The 15,758-nt window shown below is 40.3% G+C and overlaps 1 protein-coding gene across 3 annotated transcripts in view; it reads left to right on the top strand.

Annotated features, from left to right (window-relative positions):
- tmem132e (transmembrane protein 132E) overlaps positions 1–15,758 on the top strand; it is a 387,724-nt gene that overhangs the window by 23,592 nt on the left and 348,374 nt on the right. For 2 of the 3 annotated variants that reach the window (XM_084374077.1, XM_084374078.1), the window contains exons 1-2: positions 9,710–9,921; positions 11,312–11,435. The exons of the other annotated variant lie outside the window; for it this stretch is intronic. The gene's annotated coding sequence lies outside the window, so the exon portion shown is untranslated. Of the gene's footprint in view, positions 1–9,709; positions 9,922–11,311; positions 11,436–15,758 lie in introns of those variants that run through there. 3 annotated transcript variants of the gene reach the window in all.

Raw genomic sequence — 15,758 nt, 5'->3', positions numbered from 1 at the left:
AAAAGTAGAGCTGGAGAGGTCAAGATAGAGATGTGTGACCAAGTTTGACCAAATTCGTTCTGCATTGTGTTGAAGTTCGTCTGAATAGTTAGCTCATCATCTCTTCTAACCAGTTTTCTTTATGGAAACCTGAGAAGTCACCACGCTCCACTGTTCCTGTCATCGGCCGTGTTTCCATCATCGTAATGTTTTAGTACGTTTTACTGAGTATCGCTTCAGAAAATTGCAAAATGTATAAACTCTTGATAAACTGTTTTTACTTCACTTGGCTGCATCACTTGCTGATAACAGTGTTTTTATTTATTATTCCTCTTATGTGCCAGAGAAACACAGAAACCTTCATTCTAAACAACAACTGAACTGTTTTGAAGTCTTTTGCTGGCGGACACATGAGGCGACCCTGAACTAACCCGGCCCGCTGACACAGATGTTCGGCAGATAAATTGATGCATCCCTCGTGTTTTTTTTGCCATTTTTGAAAAGAGTTAATGCTCTTAATGGGAGATGGAGCCACCTTTCCTGGATTAAGTTCTGACGTAGCGAACATTAACCTCACATGACTGATCAGCTGTTTCCGCTCCGACTGAAAAAAATAATAGCTTCAGATTAAAACTGTCTCCTCATCCAGCCCCACAGACCTGATGTAATCTTCCTCACAAACACAAATGTCATATTTTTACCATCTGACTTTCCATTACGTCATCTTGTTGCACCCTCTTCTTCTGCAGTGGCATGATGGTTTTCTGGCTGGAGGATTGGCACCTACTGTTGACGAACCAGCTCTTAACAACCACATAACGCTCGTGGCTGGAAACAGTTCACTCCCATTTCCTTCAGCCAGTTTGTCTGCCTCTGCGCTGGTGATGGACGTGGATGGAGGCATTAAGTTTCCGTCTGTTCGTCCGTCCCACACTTGAACGTGATCTCTCACGAACACCTGGAGGGAGTTTCTTCAAATTTGGGACAAAACGTTCTGCTGATGTTGATCTACAGGTGATATATGTATATTCCTATTATATCAGTCTGGACAGACACACATCTAAGCTGCAACTTGACTGGAGCACAGGGGCGTCCAACCACCAGGCGCTCATTCTCATCTGGAAATGCTTGCGATACGTTTGGATGGAAACGCGGCTGTTGCCGGCCCGTTTGTCGGCCTGTGGATGTCATTCATGACCGTGTGCTTCCTGCTACTCCTCCCAGATCCTGAGGGAACTGCTCCCTCACTGGCTTCCCACAAACGGCCACTGTCAGTCGTGCTTGTCGAACTACCATCGCTGAGCCAAGCCTGAGCCAGAGGCAGTGTTTTACCTCTCCTCCACTCAGGTCCCGTCTCATTTCACAGCTATACAGATTATTTTAATGAACACGTTCATCACCAGCACCTCTCTGAGTCTTCTTTTGCCTGAATCTGTTTGGATACAACCTGTATAGATGGAAGTCGTGTCAGGATAATAACCATCTGTGGTTGGCCGGCGCAGGAATAACAAAGCTCAGGATGAAAGTTGTTGTTTCTGCAGATGTGTGTGTGTGTGTGTGTGTGTGTGTGTGTGTGTGTGTGTGTGTGTGTGTGTGTGTGTGTGTGTGTGTGTGTGTGTGTGTGTGTGTGTGTGTGTGTGTGTGTGTGTGTGTGTGTGTGTGTGTGTGTGTGTGTGTGTGTGTGTGTGGGCTGATGTTTCCAGATGGGGCCACGTGCCTGCAGCCAAGTGTGGGGACGTGACTTTGCCGTTAACCTTGGCCCTCGGGTGGTGGTGGGGGTCACCAGCAGACACCCACACAGCTCCTGCTGGATGATCGACGGCTCGTTGTCACAAATCATCACCGTGTTGCAGCATCCAGGAAAAATACTGTTGATATCTGTGACTGCTGAGTGAAACTGCGTCTTCTGAAGACACAAGCTGCTCTTTAAAATCATCAGAGCCGTTCATTTAAATGGTTTTTGAGCGCTAATTTGAATTTAATACTTATTTATTGTTTTAAACATGAACAGGAAACAAAGAAAACAGCAACATAGAATTTGAACTTCCTCCCTCACGCACACACACACACACACACACACACACACACACACACACACACTTGTAAATAAATGATGTTATCATGTTTATTCACTGCTAATTGGTGCACCTGGATTTGTGTCTGCCAGCTTTAATTACCTCCCACCGGTCTCATGATTCTCTGTGAAATGCATGATGGGATTCATCAAGTGCCAGCTTTAAGGACTTCATGATGATATAATATTCAAACTTAGATCTACCTGCAGAGGGAACTGAGCTGGAGCCTGTCAGGGATTCCCTGATTTATATTTTCATTTCCATTATCACACAAATGTCACACATCAGCCAGATCTCTGTCTCAGCGCTGGACGAAGGTCTGGCTGCACAAATGACCATAAACGCGTCTTCAGACCAATCACAGTCGTGTTGGGTGTCACTAAAACCAGGAAGTTAAACGTTTCAGTTGATCCTTAAATCCCTGACAAAGAAAAGGTAACAGCAGTTAGCTTGTTTAGGTTCTTTAGCGACCAGGTTACTGTGCGAGTAACTGGAGGAAATGTAGGTTGCTAGCTCAGAGGCTGTTGTTGTTGTTACCCGTAGCAACAGAGATGTTAAAAACAGTAACATGCAGACTGTGGAAGGAAGACGGGACGTCATAACGTCTAATGTCAGATTCAACAGTGGTGAGTCACACCGCCGAAAACTAATCAAAAAAATTAATGTTCAAATTGTATTTGTCAAAATCCATCAATGAAAGAAGCATTCGCCATTTTTTATATTATTATTAATTTCTACTTTTATATCAGGCAATGCTCTAAGATATGTTATAACTTTTGAACCATTAATCTCCATCCTTTCCTTTCAAAACTCATGCAAAGTGGAGTTTCTCAGTTTCACCAAAGAGACTCTGACAATAACTCACTGGCTTCAGTCATCTCTGTTATGATTTAATAACATTTAATAAACTTTCTGAGTTCACACTAAAAAACTTCTGAGTGCCATTTTTAAAAATCCGGGCTAATTCATCCATTCTAAGACAAAACAAATGTAAAAATTTGGACTTTGAATGATCCAGATTGAAACTTCAGGTTCTCCTGAATCAGAAGATGTTCGACAGCTGATGCTGACGAGAAACAGAATAAATACAGGAAAAGTCTTCTAGCTGTGAAGGTTAAAATATCTAAAAATGACTCGACCTTTGTTCTACATGTTGTTGAGTTGTGTACTTTCCAAACAACCTAAACACATTTGACTGGTTGAAAGTGACACACTGTGTGGTTTAGATAATATTCTGGGACAGAATGGATTTATTTTGGATTTTGACACTTTTGGTACAAGTCAGTTTTCAGCTCGTTTTGCACAAAGAGTCAGTGGATGAATCCTCGGGTGTAAGTTTGCTGTGAAGAGAAGCAGCGATCTTGTTTCTGACGTTGTTCCTTCTCTCAGGTCCTCAGGTCCTCTCTGCGTCAGACACACGGAAAACAACCAACATTTCTAACGCAAGCGAGCGGACATGTTTTTATCTAAACTTCATTGAAAGAAAACTTTCCAAACAACAAAACCATTTATTATTAAGTCTCATGGAAGATTCTTTCATTTCAGCATTTCTATCTGTTTGCTCTCTGTCCTTAAAGAGCAGCTTCACAAATACGATTATTTATTCAAAACCTGAAGAGTCGAGTTTTTCATTTTGACAGAAATCACAAAAACAAAGAATGAAACTGACAACAAAGATTGAGCACATTTACCGCTTAAAGACGAATAAATAGACTTTTAACACATTTTTTTACTGCTTGTATTGAACATATAGAACCGTGAGCTTTGATGAAAATGTCTCCTAAACACTGAGTTGTTGAAGCATTGTTAAGTTCTTCCTTGAATAAGTATCCGTCCTTTGACAGGAGACAAAGAAGCTGAAGTGAGTCCTGAATGAGACACAACAGCAGATAATCAGCAGTGAGTCTGAGTCATGAGATCAACACAGTGAGAGACTCAGTGGATCTAAAAGGCAGGAGGTTGTTTGTCCCTGGAGACGCTCTGTAACACATCAATTTCCTTTTAAAAAAAACTTGTTTCTCAGCTCAAGTATGCATCTGCCTGCAGAGAGGAGACGGACTGAAGTGGAAATCTGAGGTCCTTGTAGTTTAAAAACATCTTTTCAGATAACGGCTCATTAACATCATCGACTTTAATCCTGAGTTTAGTGCAGCTCTAAATAAACCACTCCAGTGGAGAGCTGTCCCTCTGTCATTACGAACTGATCTTTTGGATTTATTCATTTATTTAAAGATGCAATATGTAAGAATTGACCACATGTTTCTGTATTCATACTTGAAACAAATGGGAGGCAGCATATCCCCAGAGTAACTGCTAACTGCTGCTAGCCGTAGCTGCTGTTAGCAGATGGTGTGCGGTTGAGATGTCAAAATATTTCCTTTCTTCACATTTAGTGAGTTTATTTTGTTGCCTGATGAGACTCAGTAGTGAACTGGCTGTTTTTACATCTCCAGCTGAAACCACAGGGCTGTCAGACTCTCACCTCTGAGCTACACAGTGCTGTTAGGAGGCTAGCTGGTTAGCATGCTAACTTTAGTAGACATCTCTGCAACACGCAGACAGAACGTCAACACTGTTGTTTCTTCACTCTCGCTTGTTTGAAAGTCTTAAACTAAAACTCTGAACGTTTGCACCTTTAAGGTGAGAACATGAAAAAAAGGATTAACAAATCATCACATTTTATTTCATGCTCAGACAGAAAGGTTGTACTTAGAAAACTTTGCATAATATTAGATCAAGCACAGAGAAAAAACTGAAAGAAAACAAGACAAAAATATGAATACAATGATAAAAAAGTTTACTACGTCTATTCGTGTCCTGAAAGAAATCAAACAAGCAAAGAATTGTTTTTTTACTATAAACTTAATGTGTTAAAGGTTTGTAACCAAGGTTTATCCTTAATGTTTTTAATAATCTTGTAAATCATTTTCTACTCATAAAACTGACGGACAGTATTTTTCTGTGGCCAACGTTTATCATCCATATAATTCAAAGTGCAAACTCCTAAAGCTCTCTGGAGACGTTCTCTTCAGGAGTTGTAGATTAAATAAATGCAACCTTCTTCAAAAGTACTTGCAGTTTTGGACATTTCTAATTAATACGAGACATTTTTTCCTTGTAACAGTGCCAACACAGATCACTCTGTTTACGTTTTACAGCCTCCCAACTGTTTAGGAATCAGGGTTGTAAACATAGTTTGTATGAGACGAGACTGCAGCACAAACACAGAACCAGAACCAGAACCAGAAATACTTTATTGAGCCCCGACGGGAAATTTGTTAGCAGACGTACAGGCTGCGTGCACACTAAAACAACAGCAGACAAATGCACATCACAAAGTGTGTTTGCATCCACCTGAGTGGAAACGGTTTTTATGCTTGGCTGAGGTGAAAGTTGTACCAACAGAACCAAGTGTGACAGAAACAGACTTAATAAAAAACGTTCCCATCGTATTTTCCACATCGACGTTAACCGGAGCTCTTTTGATTGTTTCCTCTGCAGTGGTTTCATCTTCACATAACAGACGTGGATGTGCTGCATTTTCATGTTTTTCTCATTTGGACGTTTGGTCAGAATTTACACTCTGTTTGCGTCTAACTGGAGCCTCTGGGATGTTATTTTCTGGGAGGGATTTGTGCACCAGCCTCATCTTTTTTTTGGTACAAGTTGCCCCCAACTCTTTCTTGTCCATATGGTTACAGTCTCGGCAATCTGGCCGCATTTCAGCTAACCTTTAGTTCACCTCAGCTGTCAATCCCGCCGGCTGCACCAGCTTTTCGCTCAACATTTCACAAACCCTGGTCTTTCTATCCGTATTTCCTGTCTCCTCAGACAGCAGTGACAACACCTTCCAGAAACCCGTGAAGAAGAAGCAGTTTGTCAGTTTATCTCTGCTGTAAACACATGATCACATTTCTGGGTCGAACATCCGCTCAGGTCAAACGACGTGACCAAATTTCCGCCCTGATTGTTGGGAGGGGGGGGGCAGTGACATGTGATCCACGTACTGTCAGACTGACTGCTGATCCACTGTCGCACCAGCTGGTTGTTAATCCATTATAAATAGGTATTAGAGTGCTCAGCGTATACACAACTGTTACAAGTTGTTGATGGTGTTTGAGTGTCTTTTCAGCCCAGTTCTGGATTTTACAACTACTTTTAAATCTTTCATGAAGACTGCAACACTTGTTAGCACCAACGTGAACAGAGCACCAGTCAGTCAGTCGGATGAATTGATCCTGACGTTAACAGAAGTGCAAAATGGAAATTCTGGCTCCATTTATCTGCAGCATGTTGACACGTAGAAAGCAGCTGTGGGAGGGAAATCAACTTTCTGCAACTTCTCTGATAAATCATGCAGAGCTTCAGTTTGCAAACGGCTCATGTACTGTACATAAAATAAAAGGTTTTCATGGAGGTAAAGTTCATGAGAAACTCTGAGGGATCATGCTTGTGTCAGCTTCTGCTATCAGTGCTTGAGTCAATACACTTGAACAAAAATCCACAGGCCCAAGCTTGACTGCTGAGCAGATCACTTTCTGTTAGTTTATGTAATCATTAATATTTTATTCCTCCAGAAGCCGATATTTTCCTCAAGGCTGCGGCTGTTCAGAAGACATGGCCACCACACAGCTCCTCCGAGAGGGCGACGCTCACTGAGTCTGCACTTCTTCATGTTCCTGCCTTTATTTCTTAAACTATGAGTTCAGTTTTACATCATCTGCTCTTTCTTGAAACACAAGAAACCACAAAGGATCTTTTTAGCTCCACATTTTCTGCTCTATCACTTAATGTGACTGTTGGAGAACACAGGCGAGTTTCTCTTTCAGCGTTATGAGACTCTACAGGACTTTAACACTGTTTCTGATCAGGGTTTCAAACAATCTGCTCACATTTCAACGTTGATTAAACTGGAGCTCAACAGATCAGCAGCAGGTTGAGATTTGAGAGCTCAGTTTTTATCTTGAAGTCACTGAATTTAACGTTGTTATGAACACAAAGGCAGCGACTACATGGCTGCATCATTTCAGCAGAAGCTCAGCAAACCACGAGCTGCAGCATTTCTTTTTTGTGTCCATTTGTGTGTCTTTATTACAGTTTTGTGTCTCCTCGCTGTTGTTTTTGGATCTCTTTGTAATCAGTTTAAAGTCTTTTTTAGTCATTTCAAATCTCTTTTGGGCGATAAGCTCGTCTTTGTGAGTGTTTTGTGTCTGTTTGTTTTCACTTTGACGCCTCTTTGTCTGCGTCTCATTTCGGTCATTGAAGCTGTTTTACAAATCTGTGGAGGTTTTTCTGTCTTTGTGCTTGTTTTGTGATGGATTTTAGTAATTTAACAGCTTTTTTCTGATTGTTTTGCCTCTTCTTGTGTTTATGTGTATATATATATATATATATATCTTTATCTTTATATATATATATATATATATCTTTATATATATATTTATATATATCAGTCTATTTTCTTCTTGAGTAGATGACAACAGACTACACGTGGTTTGATTTTAGCTCAATCTTGGTCAAACAAAATGATTACACATACTTGGCTGAAATCACTTTTAATGAGCTTGTAATCAAATTCGTCCCCTGCAGTTAATTCACTGTTTATCCTGTTAGCCGGCCGTTTGGAAAGAACGACTGGCTCAGACTCAGGATGTTCCCTGACCGCCCCCCCTCGCTGTCCTCCTATAGCTCTGGCTGATTTTCAACATCCAGAAATAAATCTTCGGACTCTGTTTCTGTGACCTGGTCCTCTCATGTATGTGTTGCACTGATCTGTCATGTAACCAGTGGAGCATCTGGTAATTAACAGAGTTAACAGTTGGGTAATCTGCGCTCTACATGGCACCGGTTCAAATAACAAAGTGCCTTAACAGTTGTCCTGCTGTAGCCTCTTCACTGTGTACTGTTTAATTATTTGACACAGCTGTGTTTGCTGTCATATTTGGTGTTTCGTAACCAAGTTCAGCTTCAAGGCCTCAAATCTGGCAGCGATTGTGAGAGCAGTGTTTTCTAAATCCATGGATCCTTCTTTCACATGTGTAGTCATGTTGAGATGGGATTGATTTAAACCTTGAACGTCTTGATTTTTACCTGCAGAGGCTTAATTTCTTGTCGAGCAAATGAATCAGTGAAATCAATAGGCACAGTCATCTTTTGCCTTTGGGGTATACAGTCTTCATAATTGCTATGCGAAAAAAGAATCAACTGATTAGTTGCAATAATTGGGACCTACGATGAAAATATGAATAATAGCGTGTAAATTAAATTATACGAGCCCTCCAGACACCGTTTCAATTAAAATTTAAATCACATTAAAATCACCTGGGTGGCCTCCGCTCAATCAGGTGCTTTAATTAGAAAAGTGTCCACGGAGGTCCCTGACGCACCTGTCCGACAGTTCAAACCTCATTGTTCATGATGCATTATCAGGCAACATCTTTAATAAAGGAGTCGGCGTCGCGCTGCTTCATTAAAACACATCTGCACCGGCATTGAATACTCTGCAATAACCCTTTAAAATAGCCTGTACACATTTAAAAATCAAAGCAGTTACTGAGTATACAAAAGAGGCAGGATGGGTGGTTGTGTTGGCAGAAGAGCAAGAAGCAGATTAGAGCTGCAATGATTAGTTGTCAACTATTAACTGCCAATTATTATTTACTAATCATAATAATTTACTTGATCAATCGGTTTGAGTAATTTGTTAAGAAAAACACGTCTAAATTCTCTGATGTCAGCTTGTTAAATGTGAATATCCTCTATGACAGTTGTTACGGACGTTTCACATGTGAAAATCACAGTTTCACATGAGAATGAAATATTTTCACATCTAAACTCAAATTTCAACACGAAAATGGTATCACATGTGAATTGGGCATGTGCAAGTAAAAATAATTCACATGTGCCGCCACATCACTCCCTTCTGAAATCGCTCAGTTTAATGAGTTGTTGAGTTATGAGAGACTTTACACACTTTGTGAAGCATTGTTTCTGACAAATTATTAATTATTTTGGCCTTCTTATGAATGTTGCGGATGTAACAGCCTCGTTTTAGTCTCTCGAATCCATGTACATGAGTACCTTCAAATTCAGGTGATAGACAATGTTTTAGTTTCACATGACAATGCAACACACTGTAAAGTTAAGTTATAGCTGGTTTACAGCAGTTATAACTGGTTTACAGCAGTTATAGCTGGTTTACAGCAGTTATAGCTGGTTTACATGCTGGAAGATGATTGAACGGTTGAATGCAGGACACGTGGTCTTCGTGTGAACGTTGCTGTTGGCGCCACTCACTCACACACACACACACACACACACACACACACTCATCAGCTGTGGAGTGGAGCCATGCAGCTCCTCCTCGCGCTCATACACTTTCCCGCTCATCAATGCTACCTTCATAACCTCATGGAAATATTAAAATGTATATATAAATATAATAAATTCATGTATTCATTTAATGTGGGAAAGGTCTCATTTAGAGGATGTAATGAATGTATGCCCGTCTGTAGTGCCGTCACGTCTACACAGTCTGTAGTTGTTATTAATGTCACTGAAACTGAACTTTCCTCATGAAGTCTGTTATCATCGACTGTCTGTGGATGCTTGACGACCTTGGGTGACGACGGACCCTGGACGGTGCACCTGAACGCCTCATCCTCCGCGACCGCTGGAAGTGATTAATAGACCAATAATAATAGATTAGATTTATCAGATTTTAATTTGTTTTATTCAATCATCGATAATCAGCTTATCTTAACAAAAGAACAGTTAGTGAGTGACAAGAAACTGGTGAATGACATCGACATTTTGAGGACGTTACTGCCGAGGGGAAGATGGAGGAAGCTGTTACTGCCGGTGAACGGTGAGTAAAACTAGCTTAACTTTACTGTGATAGCAGCTAACGCTAGCTAGTTACATGCTACAGTAATAGTAACGTGAAGTCGTGTGCCTTTATTACAACACTACTGGGTTGTTTATTTATCTGCCATGAAGCGCTTCCTAGCTAACATACTTAGTTAGCTTAATTAGCTAGTTACTCTCTGTGCCGACAGTGGAGAGGAGCAGAGCAGATTAGCTTGTACTGGTTGATTTAAACGTTACTTTATCGGTCATATGTTTGATTCTGTAGACAGACGGTAGACAGACTGTGGACACACTGTAGACAGACTGTGGACAGACTATAGGCAGACTGTAGGCAGACTGTAGACAGACTATAGGCAGACTGTAGGCAGACTGTAGACAGACTGTGGACAGACTGTAGGCAGACTGTGGACAGACTATAGGCAGACTGTAGGCAGACTGTGGACAGACTGTAGACAGACTGTAGGCAGACTGTAGACAGACTATAGGCAGACTGTAGGCAGACTGTAGACACGTGTGGGACTAACGGACAGAAATATCTTCCTACCCGCTGCAGGAGGACACACTCATTAAGTTTTGACTTCCCCTTAAGTTAGCGAAACGATAAAGTAGCGGCTCATGGAGTAACGTGAATGTAACGGTAACGTAACGAGCTGCAGTACTAGTCACAGAGCAGCTTAAAGGTTAATTAACTTTGGGTTAGTTAATGTGAAGATGCGTGGACAACTACAGCAACAGAAGCTTACCTACAAATATCAGTTAATTGTACTAATAACTGTAGTTTTATGACCAGTAAAATAATGTATAATAAAAATCAGTATTCAAAAGTAATAGTCGGAATCAGTGGGTTTTTTTTTCTTTTTACCCGATAATCATTTTTAATGATGATGCAGCCTGCAGTATGTAAAGTGACTAGTAACTAAAGTTGTCAGATAAATGTAGTGGAGCAAAAGTACAATATTTACTTACAAAATGTAGTGGAGAGTAAGTATAAGCAGCAGAAACTTTCATTTCTTCACTGATAATATTAATATATTAATGTATTGTCTAAATGTAAGCAATCAACTGGATATCTACTGTTCCAGTCACATGTAGTATTATTTTTTTGTCTGTATGCAATTTTACGATATTCGTTATGATGTTTACCATAATCACTACAATAATGTAGTGTCTTGTCCACCGCTGCTGAGAGGCAGGGAAAGGGTTTCTGTAAGTACATACTGTAAGACACACTGAGGTTAAAGTAGAGGCCAGGTCATACCAATGAAACATCTCTTATTTTGCCACTTTGACAGCCAATAAGGAATTCTAAAGATGTTCAATTTCCTGGTTGCGCATTATCATAAGAGACTAATTATCTGAAAGTGAATAACTTTAATTTACCTGCATAGGTATGACACAAGACTTCCTTCTGAGAAGACACATGAAAACACAGAAGAGGAGGTGACAGGAGCAGGAAGCAGCTCCAGACACTCAGACACAAAGCATGCATCTGTGGAGGAGGCTCCCAGAAAGGTAATCTTTTTTCCTGATTAGTTTGTACCTGGAGCCTACATTACCCATAATGCAACTTAGCCACCTAGCGACATCACTGGAGGCAATTTATTTGATTACATTAGATTCCTCTGGAGCCACAGACTAGTACTCCTCAAGTAGTACTCCTCACCAATAATTCAAAAGGGTCAAAGGTCAACATGTGAATTATTTAAGTTTCGTTAAAGGCAGATTTTCCAGATTTCCAGACTCACCGTGCTCTTAAAGAGATGCAACCAACTTTAATGCACATGTAATAACAACATGCACTTTTTGTTGCACTTTCAATCAACTTCTGCCAGTTTGAATTTTTTAGATAAAGTGAAGGATGAAGGAATTTTTATGGGTTGAGAAATTCTCTTACATCTTAAACTAAATTTACCACAAACAAAAGCCAGTGAATTAGTTCAAATATGCTTTGTCATGAAAGGGAAAAGAGGGCTGTCATTGTATTCAAAATATTTCTCAGGACAGTGATGTTATGTCAGTTATTAGTTGTGAAGGTTTATGAAAAGTGTGTTGGATTGTTATATTTTATACCTTTTAATAATTAATAAATCTACTTTTTGACCTAACTTTTGTAGGCAAACAAACATTAATATCAGATGTTTTTAATTGTCAGATTACTTTGGTTTCTCAATAGGAAACTGTGCAAAACATCCATGTTTGAAGCTAATGAAAAGGCAGGTAAATGAAACAAAAGCACGTCAGGCCTGAGGCTGAAAACAGTAATTGGTCATGAGATTGTTGCAGCAAACAACATTAGCTTGATTAAATATTTGTATCTTTTTCTGTATATTGACATGGATGATGAATTAATTATTTGACCCAAGAAATCACTTTATACAAAATATAGAGTAGTACAAACTTTAAGTAGCACATCTGATTATCTTAGACCGTTTCAAAGTGCTTCATGCACAAGAAAGTATTTAAAACTTAATTAAAAAACAGAAAAGTAAAGAGAGGTTCGAACCCTGGGACAATTTAAGAGCACAGTGAACAGAAACTGCTTCTCACTCAAAGTCGATACCATCAGTAGTGTCCAAGTGTCCAGTGCTGCTGTGGGGAGGGTCTGGCTTCTGTCCCACGGACAGTTTCTCCAGCAAGGCTTGAACCATTAATTAGTGAGCCGCTCCACACAGCCTCAGCTGCTACAGTTAAATTAACTGGATGGACATTAAGACGGGGAAATAAACTCTGTTCAAGCTACCACTGCCAATACGGACACTTTAAAAGAAAAGTTTTTCTTTTATTCATCACAGCAACAAAATCACTCGTTGGTTCTCGCCATGGAGTCTCATCTAATAAACAGTCTGTGTTTAAAGAAGAACTTTTCCTCTGGAAAGATGGTGTTTTCAACTGGACTGTGTTTGCAGTAGAGTGATACACATATTAAAATTGGTGCTACATGACCAGAGGAAACAGAGAAAAAGTGCAGTGTTATAGCCGACAACAACCAGAATGAACTGCGCTGACCGAAGCTGCAGCGTGACGTACTGAGAGGCATGGTTTTGTCTCATTTTCATTTTTTTGCAGGAAATATGGCAGCCTAGTCCCAAACTATAACAGCTACATGTAAACAGTAAACTAAAATATGTTTCTGAAAACATTTGAGGTGAGAAATAGGCAGTGCAGTAACAGAACCTTGATTGATATCTGATCAGAACCACTGAGTTTGACAGTTTGATCAGACTTTGTGTGCTGTTGTAAACAGGAAGCAGATTGTTTACTCCGGTCGGTTGTTCAGCAACAGACTATGAACTATGAACAAGCAGAGAAACTAGCTGCTCTCAGAATCTTCTTGAATAATTTGACAGTAAAACATTGTCGGCAGCTGTTTTTGTCTGTTTTCCACCACTGTATTATCAATGTCTGTTTGTGTCTTTCTAAATATAATGTTAAACAATAACCATATCCTGGGTGCCCTGGTGGCTCAGTTGTTAGAGCAGGTGCCCCATGTACAGAGGCTGCGTTCTCGCTGCAGTGGCCCCAGGTTCCTGTCTAATCCCTCAGCTGTCCAATCAAATAAAGGTGCAAAAGCAAAAAAAAACATATCCACATATCCATTCTGTCAACATACAAACTCAAATACTCGGTACAATATCGTAACACATACTCAGAGTTTATTTGTCAGTGATGCTACACACACTGATGGACGTGAATATCTTCACCCTGAGAGGAGTTTTCCAAAAGGTCAGTTTTCAGTGACCTAAAATGCTGTTTACATATGTAGTGAAGGCCAAAACACAGAGAAAAAGCTTCATTTTAAGAAATACCCGTGTACGTGTGGACAGGGCCCGAGTTTCTTCAGGAGTTGCCCGTCTTAGCAGAACTGTTTTTATGGTTGTGGGGAAAACGAAACAAACCATTTACCAAGTTTCACACCCACGAATACTGAATTCAGTTGTGGTCAGTTTGTTGTTGCAGTACTGTTTTTTTGGAGACGTATATTTTATTGCTACTTTCTTTTTGCTTCACTGTTTAGTGTGGTTTGCAACCTCAGTTTTTTCCAGTATTGTGCAGCTCTACATCAAACCCAAGATGAGTGAACAGACTAAGTACTAGCTCGCACTCGAGACTTCACAACCAGCATTTACACAGTCCTGGCATACTGTTGCTCTTCTTTATTTTCTGTAATGGAATAATTGTGTTTGGTTAGCAGCCGCTTAAAGCTGGATAAGACAGTGATTCTTCTTGTCAAACAGTTGAAGTAATAATAGAAATACAAATTAATTTCACTCGTTCACAATAGTGTTGGGCGGCTCAGGCCGGCACTTTTTTGGTTCTAAGGCAAACTGATATATGTTGTAATCCTCTAACAGTTTGCAGCCCATGAGCTCCTCCTGCCCCTTTGCATGATTAATATAAATCAAATCCCCCCCTCACAATAAGAGTCTTTCTTTTACCTCCTCCCTCTTCAGCTCTGCTTTCTGTCTCTGAAATCCTCTCTACCTCACTTTCCCTCCCACCCCTCACCCTGCAGTCAGTGCCTGTCCTAGATTTATTACCTCCCCCCTCTTTCCCTCTCCATCTCACACACTCTCTATCTCACACACTCTCGCTCGCTCAGTCACTCACCCACTTAAGCTACTTCTCATTTTCTCCCACACTGTTCACATATGATTTGCTGGAGCTATGTCTGCTGTTAATCCCGCCACAATTAGCAAACAAGAACTCTCTCTCGTGACGATACAATACTGAGGTGGGATGATAATGTTTCTCTTCACTTTATTGCACCAGTTAACCCCCTCAGAAACATCATTAACTTTGGCACAAAGCCTGGCCAGAACGCGTTCTTTTCCTCAAAAGCACAAAGCTTCTTTTTAAATAGAAGATACTGTAAAACAACCCCAGGAGGAGTGTTTCCGTTTAAAACTGAGAGGAATCCGTTTTACAGCCACCTCTGTGAATACTCCTGGCAACAAAACGACTCTAAAACTCATCTGCTCTGTGGGGCCTGAAGTCTGCTGCCAAAACGCCTGAACAGGAAGTCAATCCATCTCCGTTTGTCATATAAATCTACTCAGAAATTACTTGCTTCTCTTCTCTGACTCAGACACAAGAAAAATAATCATTTGGGGCTGTTATTGTAACAACACGTGATGTTTCAAGCTGCAGAATAGATTTTGGTCACAAGGGGGCGGCAGAACAAGCTGAAAACACCTTTTCTGATATATTATCACCTTGTTATGTTGTTGGTGGTGACTGTGCTGGCAAACAAATGCTTTTTACACGTCTCCACCGACTCCTCAGAGAAATAATTGTCTCCTTATGTGCTAGATGCTTCACCAGTTATTAACTGTGTGGCTGCTGTTTGGTGCTGGGCAGGTCGTGTACAGTGGGTTTATTAAACTTTTTGATGAGAACCCTGCTTGTTGCTGAAAATACAACCAAGTCGCCAGAATAAAATGTTGACATAGGTGAGATGGCTGTTTCAACATTTGTAAGCGTGAAACCACTGGATATCTTTAATGAGATTTGGAACATTTTGCAGCTGTGTTTGTGGAGACACAACCAGGCATTTTAAGCCAAAACATGATGTTCGCCTAAACATAACTAAGAGGATTTTGTGCTGAAACCTAACCAGACCATAAGTCTGAGCAGAGTGTAGAAGAGTCTGACAGGGAAAATTGGAAAGAAAGAAAGGTGGTCAAAGTGATTAATTGATTAATTAGATTAATTTAGCTCTTTTCTTTAAAAACAGTTCTATTTAAATTCACTGTTTTCCATCTAAAAGCACTGTGTGTCCTTGACAAACAATTTTGCAACGTCGTCTCAGGTTTTAGGAAACTGTGATCGGTATTT

The sequence above is a fragment of the Pagrus pagrus genome, assembly GCF_965226575.1.
Source record: "Pagrus pagrus genome assembly, chromosome: 14".
NCBI classification, from domain to species: Eukaryota; Metazoa; Chordata; class Actinopteri; order Spariformes; family Sparidae; genus Pagrus; species Pagrus pagrus.
This window is presented reverse-complemented; position numbering and strand designations above follow the sequence as displayed.